We start from the raw sequence: 17,178 nt of genomic DNA, 5'->3' as shown, positions 1-17,178 counted from the left end.
CATTGTTTTGCTGAATCCCCACGGCATGGAGCAATCATTCCTCCCATTTTCTGGATGAGGAAAATGAAGCTCTGAGAGGTTGAGTGGCTTTTGTAAAGGGATCAAGCCAGGATTCGGCTCACGTCTCTGGACTCCTCCCAGTGGCCCATGCTGTCCTTCTGCTCTTCCTCTGCCTTGCCTCCTGAGTCGCGGACTGTTGGCTACCAAGGCCCCTCTCTGGGAGTGAGGCAGAGGATGAACCTGGGTCCCCAAATGGCAGCTGTGGAGGCAGAGCAGGCTCTGCGTCAGCCCAGGTGGGTGGTGAGGAGGTGTTTCTTGAAGGCTGGTGAGAAGGGATGAAGCCTGTCCCCTGCCTCCTAACTTCGGCCTCCTGGGCCAGGAGGCCCCAGACCCCTTACAGCGACGCTGGAGGCAGCTAAATGGGCTGCCTAGAGCCACTCTTCCAAGGAACTGGCTTCTCTGGGGCAGCCGGGATGGTGGACTCTCCTTGGCTTCTTTCTTGCCCTGTTGATGTGTTGGGGGGCCGGGGTAGGCCCTGAGTCCCAGCCTGCTGGCCTATCTGGCTGCTGTTTTAGTCCCTGGGCTCTGGCCTTTCCCAATCGTCCCAACAAAGGAAAGACGTCCCCAGGGTGGGGACGTTTAGGGTTTGATGGGAAGCTGGCTTGCCCTCACAGGGTGGGGAGCCCTGGAACCAGGGGAATGAAGCCATCAGTGGGAGGGACCTTCTCCCCCTCTTTCAGGCCCTTGGTGGTGTCCTTGGCAGGGTCAGCACCACGGGTGCCCCAGATGCACAGGGTGGGCCAAGGCTCATCCAGCTTGGGCATATGGTTCTGTTAAGTCTCAGTGCCTTCCCCGGACCCCTTCTTGCCAGAATCCTCTGCCTCCCCATCCTGCCTGCCCCTCTGCTCTCCTTCCCAACATTCCCAACCCCGCCTAGCCCCAGGAGTACTAGCAATGACAGCCACCCTTTATTGGCCACACACCACATGCATTAAAGCTGCTGTTTACCAAGCCCTCACTCTGTACTAGGCATATGCGAAGCGTTTTACCCATGCACCCTATGTCAATTAAGCCTCACAAGCCCCAAGTGAGGAATGTACTATTACTAACTCCATTTTACAGATGAGACAACTGAGGAAGAGACCCACCCAAGGTCACTCAGCCAGTGAGTGTAGACAAGGTCTGTGTGGGTCAAGGCCCGGCTCTCTCCGTGTGGGCTGAGCGGGAGTCTTGGGGGCGCAAGAGGAGAGGGGTCCCTGGGGCTGGTGTCAGGGCGGCGCTGGAGGACCTCCACCCTCACCCCTGCCTCTAGGCTGTGGGCCATGGGGCCAGTGAAGACAGGAAATGGCCCACTGTGGGCGTCCCTCTTTTCTGGCCCTCTGAAACTGTCACCCATCTGTCTGTCCTGATAGATGTGGGCTGGGAGTGGGGACAACAAAGAGGAGCCTTCCCACACTTCTGCCCCACTTCATGTCCTTCCATCGCTCTGCATCTTTATACTTCTGTTTTTTCATCTCTGTTTCTCTGTGTCTCTCATCTTTCTGTCTCACTTGGATCTCTCTCTCTGTCTATTCATCCATCCATCTTTCTCTGTCTCTTCGTCCTGGGGGGAGGTGGGGGGAGGCCTCTGGAGCTCAGGTGAGGTCGTGCCCTCACAGCAAAAGCCCTTAGAAGCCCCAAGAACAAGAGAGGCTCCTGTTATTTCAGAGTCTTTCAGCTCAGAGTCCAAGCTCTTCCCCAGTCTGGATAGACCCACCTGGGGACACCCTCTTAGCCTCTGGATGCATCCACTGTTCAAAGCTTTCCCTCGATGGGTTTGGGGAGCTGGATGGCTATTGGGAAGCCATTTCCTCTGTGTGTGACCTCCCACCTTTTTCTATTGGGGGCTCCCCAGGGCAAGGGGGCACCTGTCGCCCCATCACAAGGGGTCCCCCAGGATAGGGCTGTGCTTCCCTCACCAGTGGAGGACCCCACCCCTCTCGGATCCTGTGTGTTTCACTCACTTCCTTGCTCCTTCCTGTTTCGCAGGCTCTCCTTTGGGATCTCTGGGCCTTTAATTTCATTTCCCTGGGCCCTGGACCCCAGGGCCTGTGCTTGCTGCTGACCAACACATAGCAGTGGGGGGTCTGCTCTCCCAGACACGCATGAGAGAGCATTCCCTGTAGGGCAGAAGGACAAGCCAAGGAAGAGGTCACCCTTGGAGAGCGTTGCTTTTTTGGCTTTTCTGAAAGTTGCGAAAATGTGGCTTTGTCTGAGCAAGTTAAAAAAAAAATCAATGCTACCTCCCACAAATGATACCATTTCTCAGGCCTGTGGAGCCGCAGTTGGTAGACAAATAAGACATTAAAAATAGCTTTGTATTTCCCAATCTTGAGGCCTCTGGGGGCTGCAGGGAGAGGCCTTGGCCCATTGTCTGCCTGTGCTGGGTTAGGGGTGGGCGTGGGGGCTGTTTGTAGGCGCAATAATTCCCGGGCAGAGAAGGGAGGAGAGGGAGTTCTTGGCGAGGATGAGCAAGATAACGTCCACTTGAATGGAGTAGCTGTTTGCTGTTTATTTTTTCTTTCCCAGGCCAAGAAATAGAAAACACTCCATTTTGAACTTCGGTTTCCACCAACTTTTTTTTGCCCCTTTGCTTTTTCTTTCCTTCAAAAGTGTGCAGGGGAGACTGAGATACAAGGTCTTATTTTCATCTGGGCTCTGGCCCAAGAACCTTGACCAGAAGGTTACTTAAGTCATATTTCCATCATCTGCAGATGGCTGTGTATTTATTTCTCACCAAAGTAAAATCCCAAATGGACTGCAGATATTTGCACGAGTCAAAACTGCTTCCTCCTGGCAGGGTGGGGATGGGGCTTTGATCCTTCTGAGAAAACAGAAATGTTGGCCTCCCCCAGGCAACAATGGTGCCTTTGGGATTTCCCAGAAGTCCCTGAGAGCTCAGCCCTGAGGGAGTGGGTTGGGGGTCTCAGGGGTGTAGAGGGGCCGGATCCCAAGGACTGGCAAAGGGGCTTTGAGAAGCAAAGCAGACAGAAATCAAAGCAGGTGGGGTCACTGAGCAGGTGACTGGCCCAGAATAACCCTCTGGAGGACGCAGCCATCATATGAACTCTGTGAGCACGACTGTGTACGGAGGGAGAGGCAAACTGTGGAAAATTACTCTGGGAGAAATGCAGCTCCTGGACACAGGGCCCCGCTGTTAGGCCTGTGTCGCCCGGCCCCCATCTCCTTGGCTCTCTCACCTCCAGGGCGCCGAGCCTGGCACCGGGAGACGGTCCCTGGCCTGTGGGCTGCCGGTTCAGCCCCAGGTCAGGAGGGGCCCCTCTCTGCCACCAGGGGGCGCGCTCGTCCCCAGGGTGGAAATCCTCCTGGTGCCCCCTCATCCCCACGGGGAGAGCGTCTGAGTGAGGATGGTGGGGGTCTCTTCAGAGGACCCACTTAAGGGCTGGGGAGGGCGAACGTGAAGGAACCAGAGAAACAATGAGAATGGTAAAAGGCTGAACGCCAAAAGCTTGCTTTCTAATCTCTTCTCCCCTCTCCCTTTTCCTGCTTCTCATCTTCATTGATGTCCAGTGTGTATGTACATTGCTCCCTCTGCTTCTTGGCTTTTGTTTTCCTCTGTTTTAGCTTCAGGGATTCCTTGCAACAGCACAACAATTTCTGTAAAGTGACTCCTGTGCGGCTGTTGCCGTCTATTATAAAATTGCAGATGTGTCCCCATGGCTGTGGGGGGTGGACCTGCGAGCCCCTACTTGGGAGTTGAAGGCTTTGCAGAGGAACAGAGCTTTCCCATGAAGGAGGCAGAAAACTGCGAATGCTTTTGTACCCCTTCTAGAACTTTCCTGCTTTCCTCACGGCTGTCCTTCCCTCTACCCTTTTCCCAGCCCCACACAATTCCTCTTAGCTTCGGCCCCCTTGGCATCCCACACTGCAGGGCCTGAGTGGGACCCTGTGCCCCAGGATCTGACTTATGGGGGAGGCTCCCTTGGTAAATTCAGCACCTCTGCGCGAGGAGCCGGGCCTCGGGGCTCTAGTTTGCTCCTTCCCAGTTGGTGTCTCCTGCTCTCCTTGGCTCCTCTCAATCCTGTCCATCAGCAGGCCCGTTCCCCCACCCCGGGCCCCTCCCTCTCTCCCCCACATCTTGGCTCAGCGCTCTGTTTTCCTTTAAGGCTTTCTTTCAACAGAGCTCAAAGTTGGCCACCAGTGTCTCTGGCCTGACCCACCTCGAAGCCCGACCCTGACTCATGGTCCCGGGTCCCGACAGGACGTGGTTCACACCGGTTTAAAAAACTCTGGACGGCAAAGTCACAAACCATCTGCACCCTCTTCTTCCGCTCGAAACATTATTTATGTGTGCGGCTTTGTACTCGTTGCTAAATGCGGCCTGTGTGAAGGCTGTTAATTAACCCTTTGAGAAATGAGCTTCCTATCAGGGCAGAGACAGGAACCAGGGACCTGTTTGTAATCAGGTGGTTAAACGCTGAAGATTTATCCCACTGCAGATTAATGAAGCCAGAGGAAGGGGCAGAGGAGATGCCCCCCAAAGTGGTTTAAATAAAGCTCGTTTTGTACACACAGATTGTCAGCAGGGCAGGAAATTCTAAATCAATGGTGCTCCCGGGCCTTGTTGAGGAGACAGGAGGCACGTATGGGAGGGAGTAGGGGCGAAGCCTGCCCACGTGAAGCATGGTGGCAGAGGCTGGCTCTCAGGAGACGGGCACAGGCAGCCCTTCCAGTGATGGGTTGTGTGGTCACTTCATCCTTTGGCCATCTGTAAAATGGGACCGTGTCTAGCCCTGCTTTTCTCACAGGGCACTTGTTAGGGAGAGTGGAGGAAAGAGTCTGAGGGGCTCCCCAAACATAAGCAGTCATCAAAAGGGTGATTACGGTGTGGAGGCATTTGGGGTCGAGGGTGGAGAGGGAGGTGACAAAGTAGGAGGTGGGACTTTCATTCCCACTGGGGCCAAGATGTTCATAAGTTTTCCAGAGGGGGCCTCTATTCCTTCACCTGTGAAATGAGGGTCATTCTAGAATCTTCACAGCTGGCTATGTGATTATAGTTTCCTTGATGCTGAAAACTGTCTTTCTCCTTGAAAAAAGGAGAGGCCAACTGTGGGTTTCACTCGTCCTTGGTTTCCCACCCCAGGATGCCTGGTTCCCCACCCTTCTCAGGGAGGGTGGTGCTGGCTGGGGGTAGGAGGAGGAGGACAGGCAGGAAGTTCCACCACGTCCCTGCTGGGCGTGGGGTGCAGGGACTGAGGGGGGCCCCCGAGCCTGCCGATATTTATAATGACGACTCTTGACATTCCATGTGAAGGCATGTCTAAAAAGCGCCACTGAGAGCCAGGGCTCTGACGCCCCACACGCAGCCAAGCTTCCTGTCAAAGCCGAATGAGCCCAGAAAACAGAAAAATGTATTCACAGCTCTGAGCCTTCCCCACTTCCCAGGCTTATTTCAGTTGAAAACACTCAGTTGGAGAGAGGAGAGGAAAAGGAAATGGAGTCCAGCCTGATCCTTAGTGGCTGCGTGTCTGCGGGGCGTTGTGTGAGCTCTCGGAGCCACACACTGACCAACTTATAAGGGCTTTGTGAGGAGGAGATGAGACGATGCGTAGGAAGAGCAGCTTCAGTAGGAGAGGCACAGAAGAGTGCCCCCTCCACTCCTCCCGCTCCTCCTCCCTCTGCCTCCCACCCCTTTCTTCCCTCTCCCCCTCTACTGTCTCCTGAGGTCTGCCATATCACCCCTCCACTGCATCCCTTTGTAATGGATCCAGGTTAAACCAACCTAATATCTTTCAATGATCTGACCCAGACAGACCCAAACTATAATGAACCTTAAGGTGAACAGAACCCAAATATCTATATTTCAACCTGACTCATAGACAAAGTGGAAGTGTATGGATTTAGAGTTTCCATTTCACTGTGCTTTAGCAAGCTTCCAGGTGATTCTGAGGCAGGCTGAAGTTTGAGAACCACTGCTCCAGAGCATGCAGGTGCTCCTCACACCTAGACATGGGGCAGGAGGGAGCGATGACATTTCCCACTTGGAGATAGCTCCTGGGGAGCCTTTTGCCAGCAAGCACACCTGCTTTGGCCACCTTCTGCCTCTCTGGTGCCTCTTGTCACTCACTACGGGCCCAGGAAGGCTGCTTTCCACTCCAGGAGGGGAAGGTGAAGCTGCCTTTGGCGCATTTCTGCCTTTGGTGGTCGGTTCCTGACTCCCTTTTATGGAGGGTCCACCTCCTCACTCTTAAGGTCCAGAGAGGACTGAGGGTGTTTCTTGAATGTTTCCTGTCCACAGCCCTCTCCCCCACCTCTTCCCCTGGGGTTGGTAAAGCTACCAGTATTCCCAGGCCCTTGGCTTTCCCAACTGTCAGACATGATTCAATAGAACTTCCTGTGTCGATGAAAATGTTCTATATCTGTGCTGCCCAATATGGCAGCCACAAGCCACATGTCACTACTGAGCACTTGAAATGTGGCTGGACTGACTGAGGAACTAAAATTTTAATTTTATTTCATTGAAATTAATTTAAATAGCCACACGTGGCTCTTGGCTATTTTATTGGACAGTGAAGTTCTAGAGCTTTCTTCAAGGCCTTGGTCTCTGAGGCCTATCTTCCCTGCACCCTTAGCATCTGCTCCATCCCTGCTGAATCCTGTCCCATTATGTAGAGGGGAAATTAAGGCCCAAGAGAGAGGGTACTTTGAGATACAGAGGAAGCTAAGGGGGACTGGAACCCACCTCCTACTCTGCCTTCCATCCCAGGCCTTTGGCCCATGGCCCCATGGGACCCTGGCCTCCGGTGGAGGTGTGGGAAGTTGAATGTGGTGAAACCCAAGCCCCCTTGGCTGGCGCCCAGCTGTGGTTTCACACTTGAGCTGTGGAGTCGGGCGGAGGCGACTAGAGAGGACTGTCAGAGGATGGGAATTCAGGTGGCCTGGCCAGCAGGCCCTGTGAGTGGGAGTTGTCCCCAAGGGGGTTTCCAAGCCAAGCAGGCTTCCAGATTCTGTTGGTGCCTCCTGGCGGTGAGGGCTCCACGTGTGACCCCAGCCCTTCTGGATGCTCTGCTGTGGGGATAAACAGAGAGGGGACAATGGAGGTGGCAAACGAGTATGTATGGAAGTGAAGAGGTGGGTGATGGCACCAGCTTTTCTAGGGAAGAGCCCAGCCAGCTCACTCTACCTTTCCCACCATCACTACGGGCTACATAATTTGTGGGACTGAGGGCAAAATGAAAACGCGGGTGCCCCATTTTCCAAAATTATTAAGGATTGCAAAATGGTGACATCAGAGCATTAAAGCAGGTGTTGAGCCCTTAAGATCATGGGGCCCTGAGTGACTGCACAGGTTGCAAACTCATGAAGCTGGCCCTGCCACCAATGCCTGAGACAGAACTGTGAAGGGGTCAGAAAAATAGCTGGGCCAGGTTTTGGGCAAAAGCTGGCCCATGCCTCTATCTGCAGCCCACTGGGGCTTCTGGGGACAGACAGAGGCTCCGAGCCTTCTCTGGGACACGTTATCACATGTCCCCAAGTCTTCTCTTAGGCGGGCTGATGCACTCAGGCTAGGGTTGGGGAGGCTTCAGAGAGACCATCTCAGCACCTGCCCTGGTCCCTGCCAAGCCTACAGGAGGGGACAGGGAGGCAAGATGCTGCAAGAGGTCATCAAAGTGATGCCTGTTTACCGAGGGCGCTGGGCGCCCTGCTCAGTGTCCTGGCTGTGCCATCTCTCGCGATCTTCCCAACACACTGGGAGGCGGGCCTCTCCTTTGCCCCTTTTGCAGATGGGAAAACCAAGCACAGAACGAGGGGCTTTCTGCAGAGAAGAGAATGTTCTATATCTCGGTTGTGTGGTTGTTACATGTGTGTAAACGTTTGTCAAAATTCCTCAAGCTGTGCGCTTAATCCCTGCATTTACTGTAAGTAAACTATCCTTCAATAAAGTTGATTTATCAAAAAACTTATTTTAAAAACTGAGGCACAGAGACTTTGAGAACTTTCCCCCCTAGGTCACATTCCTAGTAAGTGATGGACTAGGAGTTTTAACTCAGATACCCAATAGTAGCGCCATGCTGGTGCAAAGATCACCCATCTGGGGGTCAGAAAGTCGAGGTTTCAGACCTACTGACTTCTTGTTCTTGAGCAAGTTACAGAGCCTCCCTGACCCTCGGGCTCCTCGTCTGTAAAATGGGCCTCCCAGGGTAATTAGTGGTTTAGTGCTGTCAGGGACACGCTGGCAGAGTGAGGACCCTACAATGTCCCCGGAAGCCGCCCATGGTGCTCTTGTCCTGCTGTTTGTGCCTGTGGCCTAGGGGCAAAGCTGAGGGGCTGCCTTTCACAGCCAGCACCCTCCTTTCACCTTCACCATCACCGCCCCCCCACCCGTGGCTGTCAGCTCAGGCCCTGCCCAATCACGGGGAAATAGGGCCCCGTCAGGGCAGCCCCAGGGCTCTCCAGGCAGCGTGCGAGGCATGGGCCTCCCTCTGTGGCATCACTGAGAAGCTCCCGTTGCAGGGGAGCTGATTTGGGATTTAGAAACCTGGGGGATGGGAGAAGGGCTCTCTGGAGGGTGCTCCCTGAGGTCCTCGTCGTTGTTGGAAGGAGGGTGGAGTTTGCTGTAGATTTCGCTAGAAAAAAATATCAAGTTAAGAACATCTTAAAAAGTAAGGGTCTCCACTAAAAGACTAGAAATAGGATGTGTTGCTTCCAGCCTCTGGCCTCCCTCTGTCCGAATGCCCTTCCACTCTGCTGGGCGGGACTGTATTTATTTACTTATGGGCCGCCCACAAGGAGCTTAAGTTGTGTTCATCACTTTGGTCTCCAGACCTCTGCCCAGGGCCTGACACATACTTGGTGCTTAATAAATGCTGGTAGATGAAGAACTGAGAACTTAGACACGCCAGCATGTCTTGGACTTGGGCCCAAACTCTACCAGCTACCAGGGCAGGGGTGGGAGGTGGGGGTGGGGGATCCGCTGCTCGGGTAGGAAAGTGGCCATGAGCCTCCTACCAGCTTCCTGACATAGGCCAATTCCTTCTCAGGTCTATTTTTGGGAAAATTCTGTTGTTTTTATCCTCAAAGAGCCACCTGGGTCCCCAAATCCTAATAATACCTCTCTCAATAGAGTAACACATTTACTGAGAAAGCTGAGGAAGTTGAGACTCAGAGAGATTAGGGACTCCCCCAAGGACACACAGCGAGGTCTTGACAGAGCCAGCCCAAGCACTCAGGCCTCCTGGCCCCCATCCAGCTCTACAACACACCCCACTGCCTCCAGTGCTAGCTCAGCCCCGACCCCCACCCCAGTAATGGAACCCAGCTGGGTGGGGTTGGCCGCTGAGAGGCTCCAGGCTTGGCCTGGGCCAGCAGCTCATGGAAATTGGGCCATTTTCCTGGGGCGGAAATGAGAAGCAGATGTGGTTCGGGAGCTGGGGTGCAGACTCATGCCATGTCAGGGGGCTCAGGTTACATGAAGGAACACGTGACTGTGGTTACAAAAACAGCCTGAAACCCCCAAGGCCCACGTCAGGGTCCAGCCCAGCCTGGAAAGCCAAGCCCCGCCCCCACCCCTCACCTCCTTGGTAGCCCCCGAGATCTTGGAAGGAGCTGGAGGAGACAGGAGGCGCAGGGGGAGAGGCCCCTGGCTGCTGTGCCTTCCCACTCCCACTCTGTGCGTGGAGTTTAGTTTCTGCTCCTCAGCTCAGAGCCCTGTCCTTAGAATGACGCCCAGGAAGCCCAAGGACCCCCTCTGCAGAGGCCACAGCAGCCTTCTGCCCAGCGCTGGCTCGATGCCTCGGCCCAGGCCCCAGACGCCTTTTACAGCCTCACACTACACTTGATGTTTCGCCGCTTTGCTCCCGTCCTCTGGGTTAAGGGATTGGCCACTGCTCACAATGCACACCTCTTCTTGGAAAGCATCAGGCCTCACATGGTATTCAGACAGCCTCACCTGAGTGGAGATTAATTTATCAACTCCTTTCATAAATAGCTGGTGAGGCCTGGACCCAGGGGGCAAGGGTGAGGCAGGACTCTGGAGGAAGTAAGGTCCTGGCACAGGTGAGGAGGAGCCCAGGAACAATTTGGCAATGGTAGTGTTTGTGTGTGGGAGTCTCTGATCTTCTCAGGCCCCTGATCTTGTCCCTCAGCTAAAGAGGCAGGCCCCATTCATTCATTCATGCACGCACGCATTCATTCAATAAATGGTTCTTGCGCACCGGCTGTGGCCAGGCAAGTGGGCTAAGCTCTGAGGATCCAGAGGTGACTGGGCCTGGATCCAGTCTCAGGCACCTCACTGACCACTGAGGGAGCCCACGTAAAAACCAATAAAGAACTTTGATTGATTCATTATTGAGGGTGTACCACATGCCTGCACTATTCTAGGCTCATAGGATCTATGAGTTTAGAGGGTGATAGATGCTATGGAAAGAAAGGAAAATGGAGTAGGTGAGAGGAATCAGGAGGTGGGGGCCAGGTACAGTGGTCACAGGGCAAGGAGGGTGGGTTTCCCTGAGAAGGTGAGTCTGGAGCAAAGACTTGAAGCTGGGGAGATGAGCTTGAGTCTCTGGGGGACGTGCAAAGGCCCAGAGGCAGGAGGGGGCCTGGGGTGTTCAGGAACAGTAAAGAGGCTGGTGTGGCTGGAGTAGAGAGGGAAAGTGGAGGAGGAATAGAGGCCCAAAGGTGAGGAGGGCCAGGCCAGGAGGATCTCAGGGGCCACTGCGGGGTTTTAGCTTTTTCTGTGAGTAAGAGGGGAGGTGCCGGAGCATTTTGAGCAGACAGATGTGTATTGGCTGGCTTTTCAGAGGACCACTTGGGCTGTTGTGTCCACAGTAGCCTGGAAGGGGTGAGGGCAAGGGCAGGGGGACCGATTTGGAGACATCTACAACAGTCCCGCTTGGGGTGATGGCGCTGCAGCCAGGTGGCAGTTGTGGAGGATGAGAGAAGTGCCTGAACGAGGTACCATGGTCGGCGGAGAAGGCAATGATTAACTCTGACTCAGGACGTTTTCCCAGGGGAGGTGACTCAAGCAGGATCTCGAAAAATGAGCAGTGCACCAGGCACACAAGAGAGTTAGAGCATTCCAGCACTGTGTGTGACAGGCCAAAGCGGAGAGGGCCAGGCCCATTTGCGGAGCCGTGAAGTAGCTCGTCACGGCTGGAACAGAAGGGCCAGGAAGGGCAAGGCGGGCCGGGTCCCTCAGGGAGGAGCTGGCCACTCTACCAAAGGGTGTGATCCAGTGGGCACTGGGGAGTACGTGACAGGTGTTAAACTGGGGGCTGCGAATTCATAAGGCCCAGTTTCCAGTTAAGAAGAGTCCTGTGGTCACCATGAAGGGTTGGAGTGAGGTGGAGAGAGGAGACCCAGACGGGAAGGAGAAATGAGGGCCTGCCTCAATGCAGTGGCAGACAGAGGGGAGGAATGAGAAATGAGGGCCTGCCTCGATGCAGTGGCAGACAGAGGGGAGGAATGAGAAAGGTTTGGGGAGAACAGAGGGCCGAAGGCTGTGGGGTTGGGGAGGGGGGAGCAGGCCATTCTGAGGAGGAAGAGTCTGTTTGGGACGGGCTGACTTGAAAGTGCCTGTGGGAAATCAGAAGGAGTCGTCCTGGGGCAGAGCAGCTGACGGAGGAGTGTGGAGGGGAATGCGTCCAGATGCCCATCTGAGAGCCCTCAAGAGGGAGGAGGCAGTTTAAGCCAGGGATGTCCACCAGCTAGGGGACATCCCCAGATTTTTATCTTTAGGAAGATCTGAATAGGGATATAGCTCTCTTCTCTTTGCCTCCCTCCCAAGGCCTTTGGGAGACAGGGTCAGAAAAATAATCTTGAGGATCAAGAAGAAGGATCCAGCAGGGGTGGGTCTCCTGGGATAATGCCGAGAAATCATGGACAAGTACTCCTGAACAGGTCCCCGTTCACCCCATGGTGTCTCTGGGGAGTGCCTGGACACACAGGGGGCTCGGTATCAGCCTGTCCATGGGGCTCTGCATGCAGATGCATGCCTCGGGCACGCACGTGTGAACTGGTGTGTTTGCTTCTCCTCATAGTTCTTGTACCCTGGCACCTTTCACAGGGAAGGCTAAGGTGCGGTTTATTGCCCAGGGAAGCGGAGGGCTGATTCAGAGCAAGGCGTCATGGAGGGATGAAGCAGGACGTGATGCAGAGAAGCTGCTGCCCACAGCAGTAGACCAAAACGGGGGACTCAAGGAAGAGAGAACGAGAACCAGAAAGGCAGCTCCGTCCTTTCGCTCAGAGGGCTTGGAGGGGAAGAAACTCCAGTGGGGTTTGAGGGTAGATCTCCCTGTGAGGGGCTGAGTGGGGCTTGACTCTCAGATTGCAGCTGTGGGAAATTTAGTGAACCCCCTTAGCAAAGTGGCAATTCAGGATGGTGCCAACGCAACACGGCGCCGCCCAGGAGGTAGTTTGATATGGCTGAGGAAGTGGGTCTGGGAAGTGGCTTCACGGAACTCTGCCTCTTCTGGTGTGAGTGGGGAGAATGCAGCTGGGTGGTCCTAGGTCCCAGGGGCTATAGAAGCAAGATCTGCACCAGCAGCCATGTGTGGGGACCACACACTTCAGTAGCACCCCTCATCCCCTACCCCAAGCAAGTCCCAGGGACCAGGCTGGACCCGCTCTGTCCCCATCAGGGGTGCTGAAGAATGCAGGGGGCTCGCTCTTCCCTCAACCACATGGGCATGTGAATATCTCCCTGCCCCAGGAAATTCTCTAGGAGAAGAAAGAGGGGTGAGAAAACCCTGGAAAACAGCGTTTTACTCAAAGGAGCCTGAGTTAAACATACAAAAATGGAGATATCTCTAATGGACAAGTTAAAGGTTTCTTTTTGTTTTTTTTCTTTTTCTTTTTTGCCTGTTAACAGTAGTAATGGTCTCATCAGATCAAGATAAGAACAGTACAAAAAAATTAAAGATGCTAGTTTTATCCATCTGAGCTGTAGGATGTGACTTCCAACCCCAGCACACACATGGCTGCACAAGTTTGCCTGGGCAGCTGTGTACTCTTGATTCCTCTAGTCAGATTTTTCTTTGAGACTCACTGTGTGTTTTGCTTTAGCCAGGAGTTGAGAATCACAAAATCATCAAATCTGTATTAATTATCTATTGCTGCATAATAAATTACTCCAAAAACTTAGCAGCTGAAAACAGCAATACACATGTATTATCTCACACTCTTTCTGTGGGCCAGCAATTTGAGAACAGCTCCACAGGGGTTTTCTAGCTCACTGTCTCCCATGAGGTTGCAGTCAAGACATCAGCCAGGGCTGTGGTCATCTGAAGGCTCGACTGGGGCTGGCGGCTCTAAGTCCAAGACACGCCTGCCAAGTTGGGGCTGGCTGTTGGCAGGAGGCCTCCGTTCCTGGCCTCATGGGTCTCTCTATAGGGCTGCTTGAGTGTCCTCCTGACATGGTGGTGGCTTCCTCCAGAGTAAGTCATCTGAAAGACCAATGTCTTTTATGATGACCTAGCCTTGGAAGTCATGCTTTCCCGTGTGGTCCCTGCCCTCAAAAAGGTTATGGTATTACAGGGTGGATGAAACATCCCTACCACAAAACATGATGTCTGAGGTCCAAGTGACATAATATGGGCTTTCTGAGGACAGAGGGAGCAGTCCAGCCAGGCAGCAGGAAGTCTTCCTGGGATCAGTCAGAAGAACCCCTACCCCCTTGTCCTGCTTCAAGTAGCTCCTCCCTGCAGAAGGAGGTCTGGTACCTGTGGACGGGTCAGATGCCTTTGGGGACCTGGCCAACTGAGGGGGCTAGTTCCTGCCCAATGGACAACCAGGAGTGTGGGGAGTGGGGCAATCTGAGACTGGAGAGAGGCTGCCAGGGAGCTCCTCCCAGGGGGAGGAAGGGTAGGGCCCCCTAGGGACTTAGAAGTGAGGCAAGGAAGGGGATGGCCAAGTGAGAGACGGGGTTCAGAGAGAGAGGGAGAGCAGGAATCCCAGGGCTAGGCCACATGTTCCTCTGCTTGGTCACTGTGCCCTTTTCCTGGCGGTCATCCCTGGCCACAGATTTATTCATTCATTCATTCCTGCACACCTGCCTGCTACAGGTCAGGTCCCTGTCCTGGGTGAGCTTGCAGTTTAGGGGTCCCGCATGCTTGAGGAGCACACCTTCCTGGGAGAGGGTCGGAGGACGGTCAGGAAAGGCTTCTCCCAGGAGATGAAGTCTGAGCTGCTCCTTGAAGGGGAGGAGGAATAAGCCAAGCAAGGGAGGGTGTTCTGGGCTGGGAAACCAGTGAACACACAGGCCCAGGTGTGGCAGAGCACGAGGCATCCCTGGCACGGCTGTAGCGGGGACGGCTGGGAGAGTGTTGAGAGGTGAAGCTGGAGGGTCCAGAAGAGGGTGGGGTGGTTTGGATTCCCTCTAGAAGACAATAGGGAGATTATGCAGGAACTTAAGCAGAGGCATGAAGGCATCAGTTTGGCAATTCAGAAAGATTGTCCAGGCAGTAGAGAGGATGATCCGGAGAGGGGGGAGTCCAGGAGGAGAGAGTAGTAACCCAGGCTATGCCTGTGGGAGGAGAAGCAGGGACAGAAAGGAGAGAACAAGTCCCAGAGGTCTTCAGAAGGAGGAGCAGTCGCCAGTTTTGCTTACAGACAGAGCGACAAGCCGGCCCACACACTGAGCCCATCTCAGCTCATCTCAGATGAAATGCCCACTTCAGGTCTGGCACTGAGCCCAACCCTCTGGTTTGGAGGATCTCTTGGTCCACACTGACCCAGCCAACCCCTACCCCAACCTGCTGCCCTCCTCGCAAAGGGACGCTCAGTCTGGTAAGAACCAGCCCTTACCTGGAAGGTGGGGAGGACCTGATGTAGGCCTGTGAGTTGGGAAGTGGTGGTGCAGACCTGACAGGGGTAGGGAGGCCACTCGGGGGCTGTCGCCATCGGGCAACCTGAGGAAAGGAGGTGCTGGGCTGGGGGCAGTGAGCTGGGAGAGGTCCAGCCAAAGACGAGAGACCTGGGCAGGGTTCCACGCCCCTCTGGTAGGCTTGAGTGTAGGGACCTGAAAAGTGGACAGAAAGAGAGAATCTGGCTGTCTAGAACACTGGCTGCCCAGTGTGGGTGACGGGAGATGACCCCATACTGAAGTCTATGTCCTATAAACCAGAACAGAGGCTATGATCCCAGAGATCAGAGTTACCCCATTCTCAAACCCCTCAAAGGAGCAAGCTGTGCTGCTCCCTCCCCACAGCAGGTGGCACCATCGTGCTGGGATTGGCGTTGAGGCGCCTGAGTGAGCCGCCTGGAAACCCTGCCTGGGAGTAGGAGAGGAGCTGTTCCGGGGGCACCCCAGTCCTGCCTCCCAGAAGGCCTGCTTCTCACCTGTGCCTTCCTGCTCCATTCACTCCTCCCCACTGGCTGGCCTCGTCCCCAGCTCTTCCTGCCTCTCCCCTCTGTCCCTGCTGGGCTGGCTGTCCTCCTCCACCCCTCCATTCCTGCTTTCAGCAGCGGTCCGGGGCAAGGGTCTGGGGAGCTGGTTCACTCTGTGGCATCATCACAGCAGAAGGAACTCCAGGCCCAGTCCAGGGGGCGTGCGTTTAGCAATGGGAATGTCCCCGTGGGGGTCTTCCCTGAGCAGCTCCCAGGGGCTTGCCCACATCTTATGCTCTCGGGAGGGGCTCAATGTCCCCAGCTAGGGGAGGGGGTCACCAGGAGGGTGCCAGGAGCAATTGCTAGTGGCAGGAGGGGCAGGGAGGAGATCACGTCTGCCTTGTGTGATGATGACGAAATAAATTACAACAGCTTCAGTACAGTGAGACACCGCTCGCTGGTGAACTTGCCTTGTATCTCCTCATCTTAGGCCTTCGGTCAAGGAGGAAAAGCTGAGGAGCCCCTTCTCTCCCCACTTCTTCCTTTCCTGTCCTTGGGGCAGGCAGCGCCCTCTCACAAAGGGTGGGTGTCTCCTCCCCCACATCAGGGGGACAGACCCTTGCCAGCTGGCGCCGGGGATGGCAGAGCCTGCCTAGGTGGTGCATAGAGTTGGGGTGAACCCAGGAGGACAGTGGGATGTGGCAGCAAGGATGCCCACGGCAGAAGGACCCTCTGAAGGAGCAGAGGAGGGAAAAAGGAGTCCTCCAGGGAAACCTCCAAAGGGACCCCAGAGTCCCCAGGGTGGGGTCTTAGGGGCACAAGAGCCTCCAGGGAGAAGAGCAGGGTGAACAGGTGTGTGTGTTGGCTGGCCCCCAGAAGCCATCTGCACCCCTGGGACCCACAGCCGCCCAGCCTGCACTCCCCCGATCCTGGATTCCTTAAGGATAGCTGCTATGGTGTTTAGACTCTAAGTTGGTGTGGTTGGTTTGGTAAGAGTGAGAACACCGTGAGACAACAGAGCGGCAGACTTTCAAGACGGACGCTCTGGTAGCAAGAGGTGCCCCCTCCCCTGCACACCGCCACCTTGCACACCGCCAGTCCCCAAGCTGTCACTCATTTCCTTTCCTCAACTGGGGGAGAGTGGGGGTGCTGTGGGTCCCTATATCTGGTTCTGTTTCAGCCTTAAAAAAAAAATTGTCACCCTCGGTCTTCCTAAGGGTGGGGTGCCCTGTCTCTAATCACTTCTGGTTCACCTTGAACTTTTAGGGGGTCAGTGTAGCAGAGGCAGCACAAGTCTGTGTGTTACATGTGAACTCTTCTTTCAAAGTGCACCTGGGCAGGGACAGGTGGGTTAGTGCTGAGCAGGCTGGGAGGGAGGGAGTGTGAACAGAGGGGAGAAATGAGAGGATATCCGAGAAAGGAGGGTAAGAAGAGCCAGGCAAGAAGAGGAAGTCCCTGGCAGCTGCTCTGTCTCTGCTCAGGAAAGGATGCCCATGGCTCCCAGCAGTGAGCGTGGGACCCCACAGGGAGGAAGGGGCCAGGAGGCGGTGCGGGCTGCGCTTAAGGCTGGATCAGGTGGGCAGCCAGAAAGGTCAGCCAGAAACGTCCTCAGCTGCTCCCAAAATGGCTGAGCTGGGAGTAGGGGAGGCAGGGGATGTGATAAAGAGTTCTCAGACATCTAGGGCAGCCAGCTGGAGGGAGGTCTGGGCTGGCAAGGCCGATTTGGGAACTCTGCCATGTATCTGGAATTTTCTGACTGATGTAGAAGTTGTCTCCTGAGTTGTTGTTCTGCAAGAAAGTAACTTCTTGCTTGATTTGTGGCTGAGGGTGGCATTTGCTGATAAACCTAACAAC

The sequence above is a fragment of the Equus asinus genome, chromosome 6, assembly GCF_041296235.1.
Source record: "Equus asinus isolate D_3611 breed Donkey chromosome 6, EquAss-T2T_v2, whole genome shotgun sequence".
Lineage (NCBI taxonomy): Eukaryota > Metazoa > Chordata > Mammalia > Perissodactyla > Equidae > Equus > Equus asinus.
The sequence above is the reverse complement of the archived record's forward strand: the minus strand, read 5'-3'. Positions refer to the sequence as shown.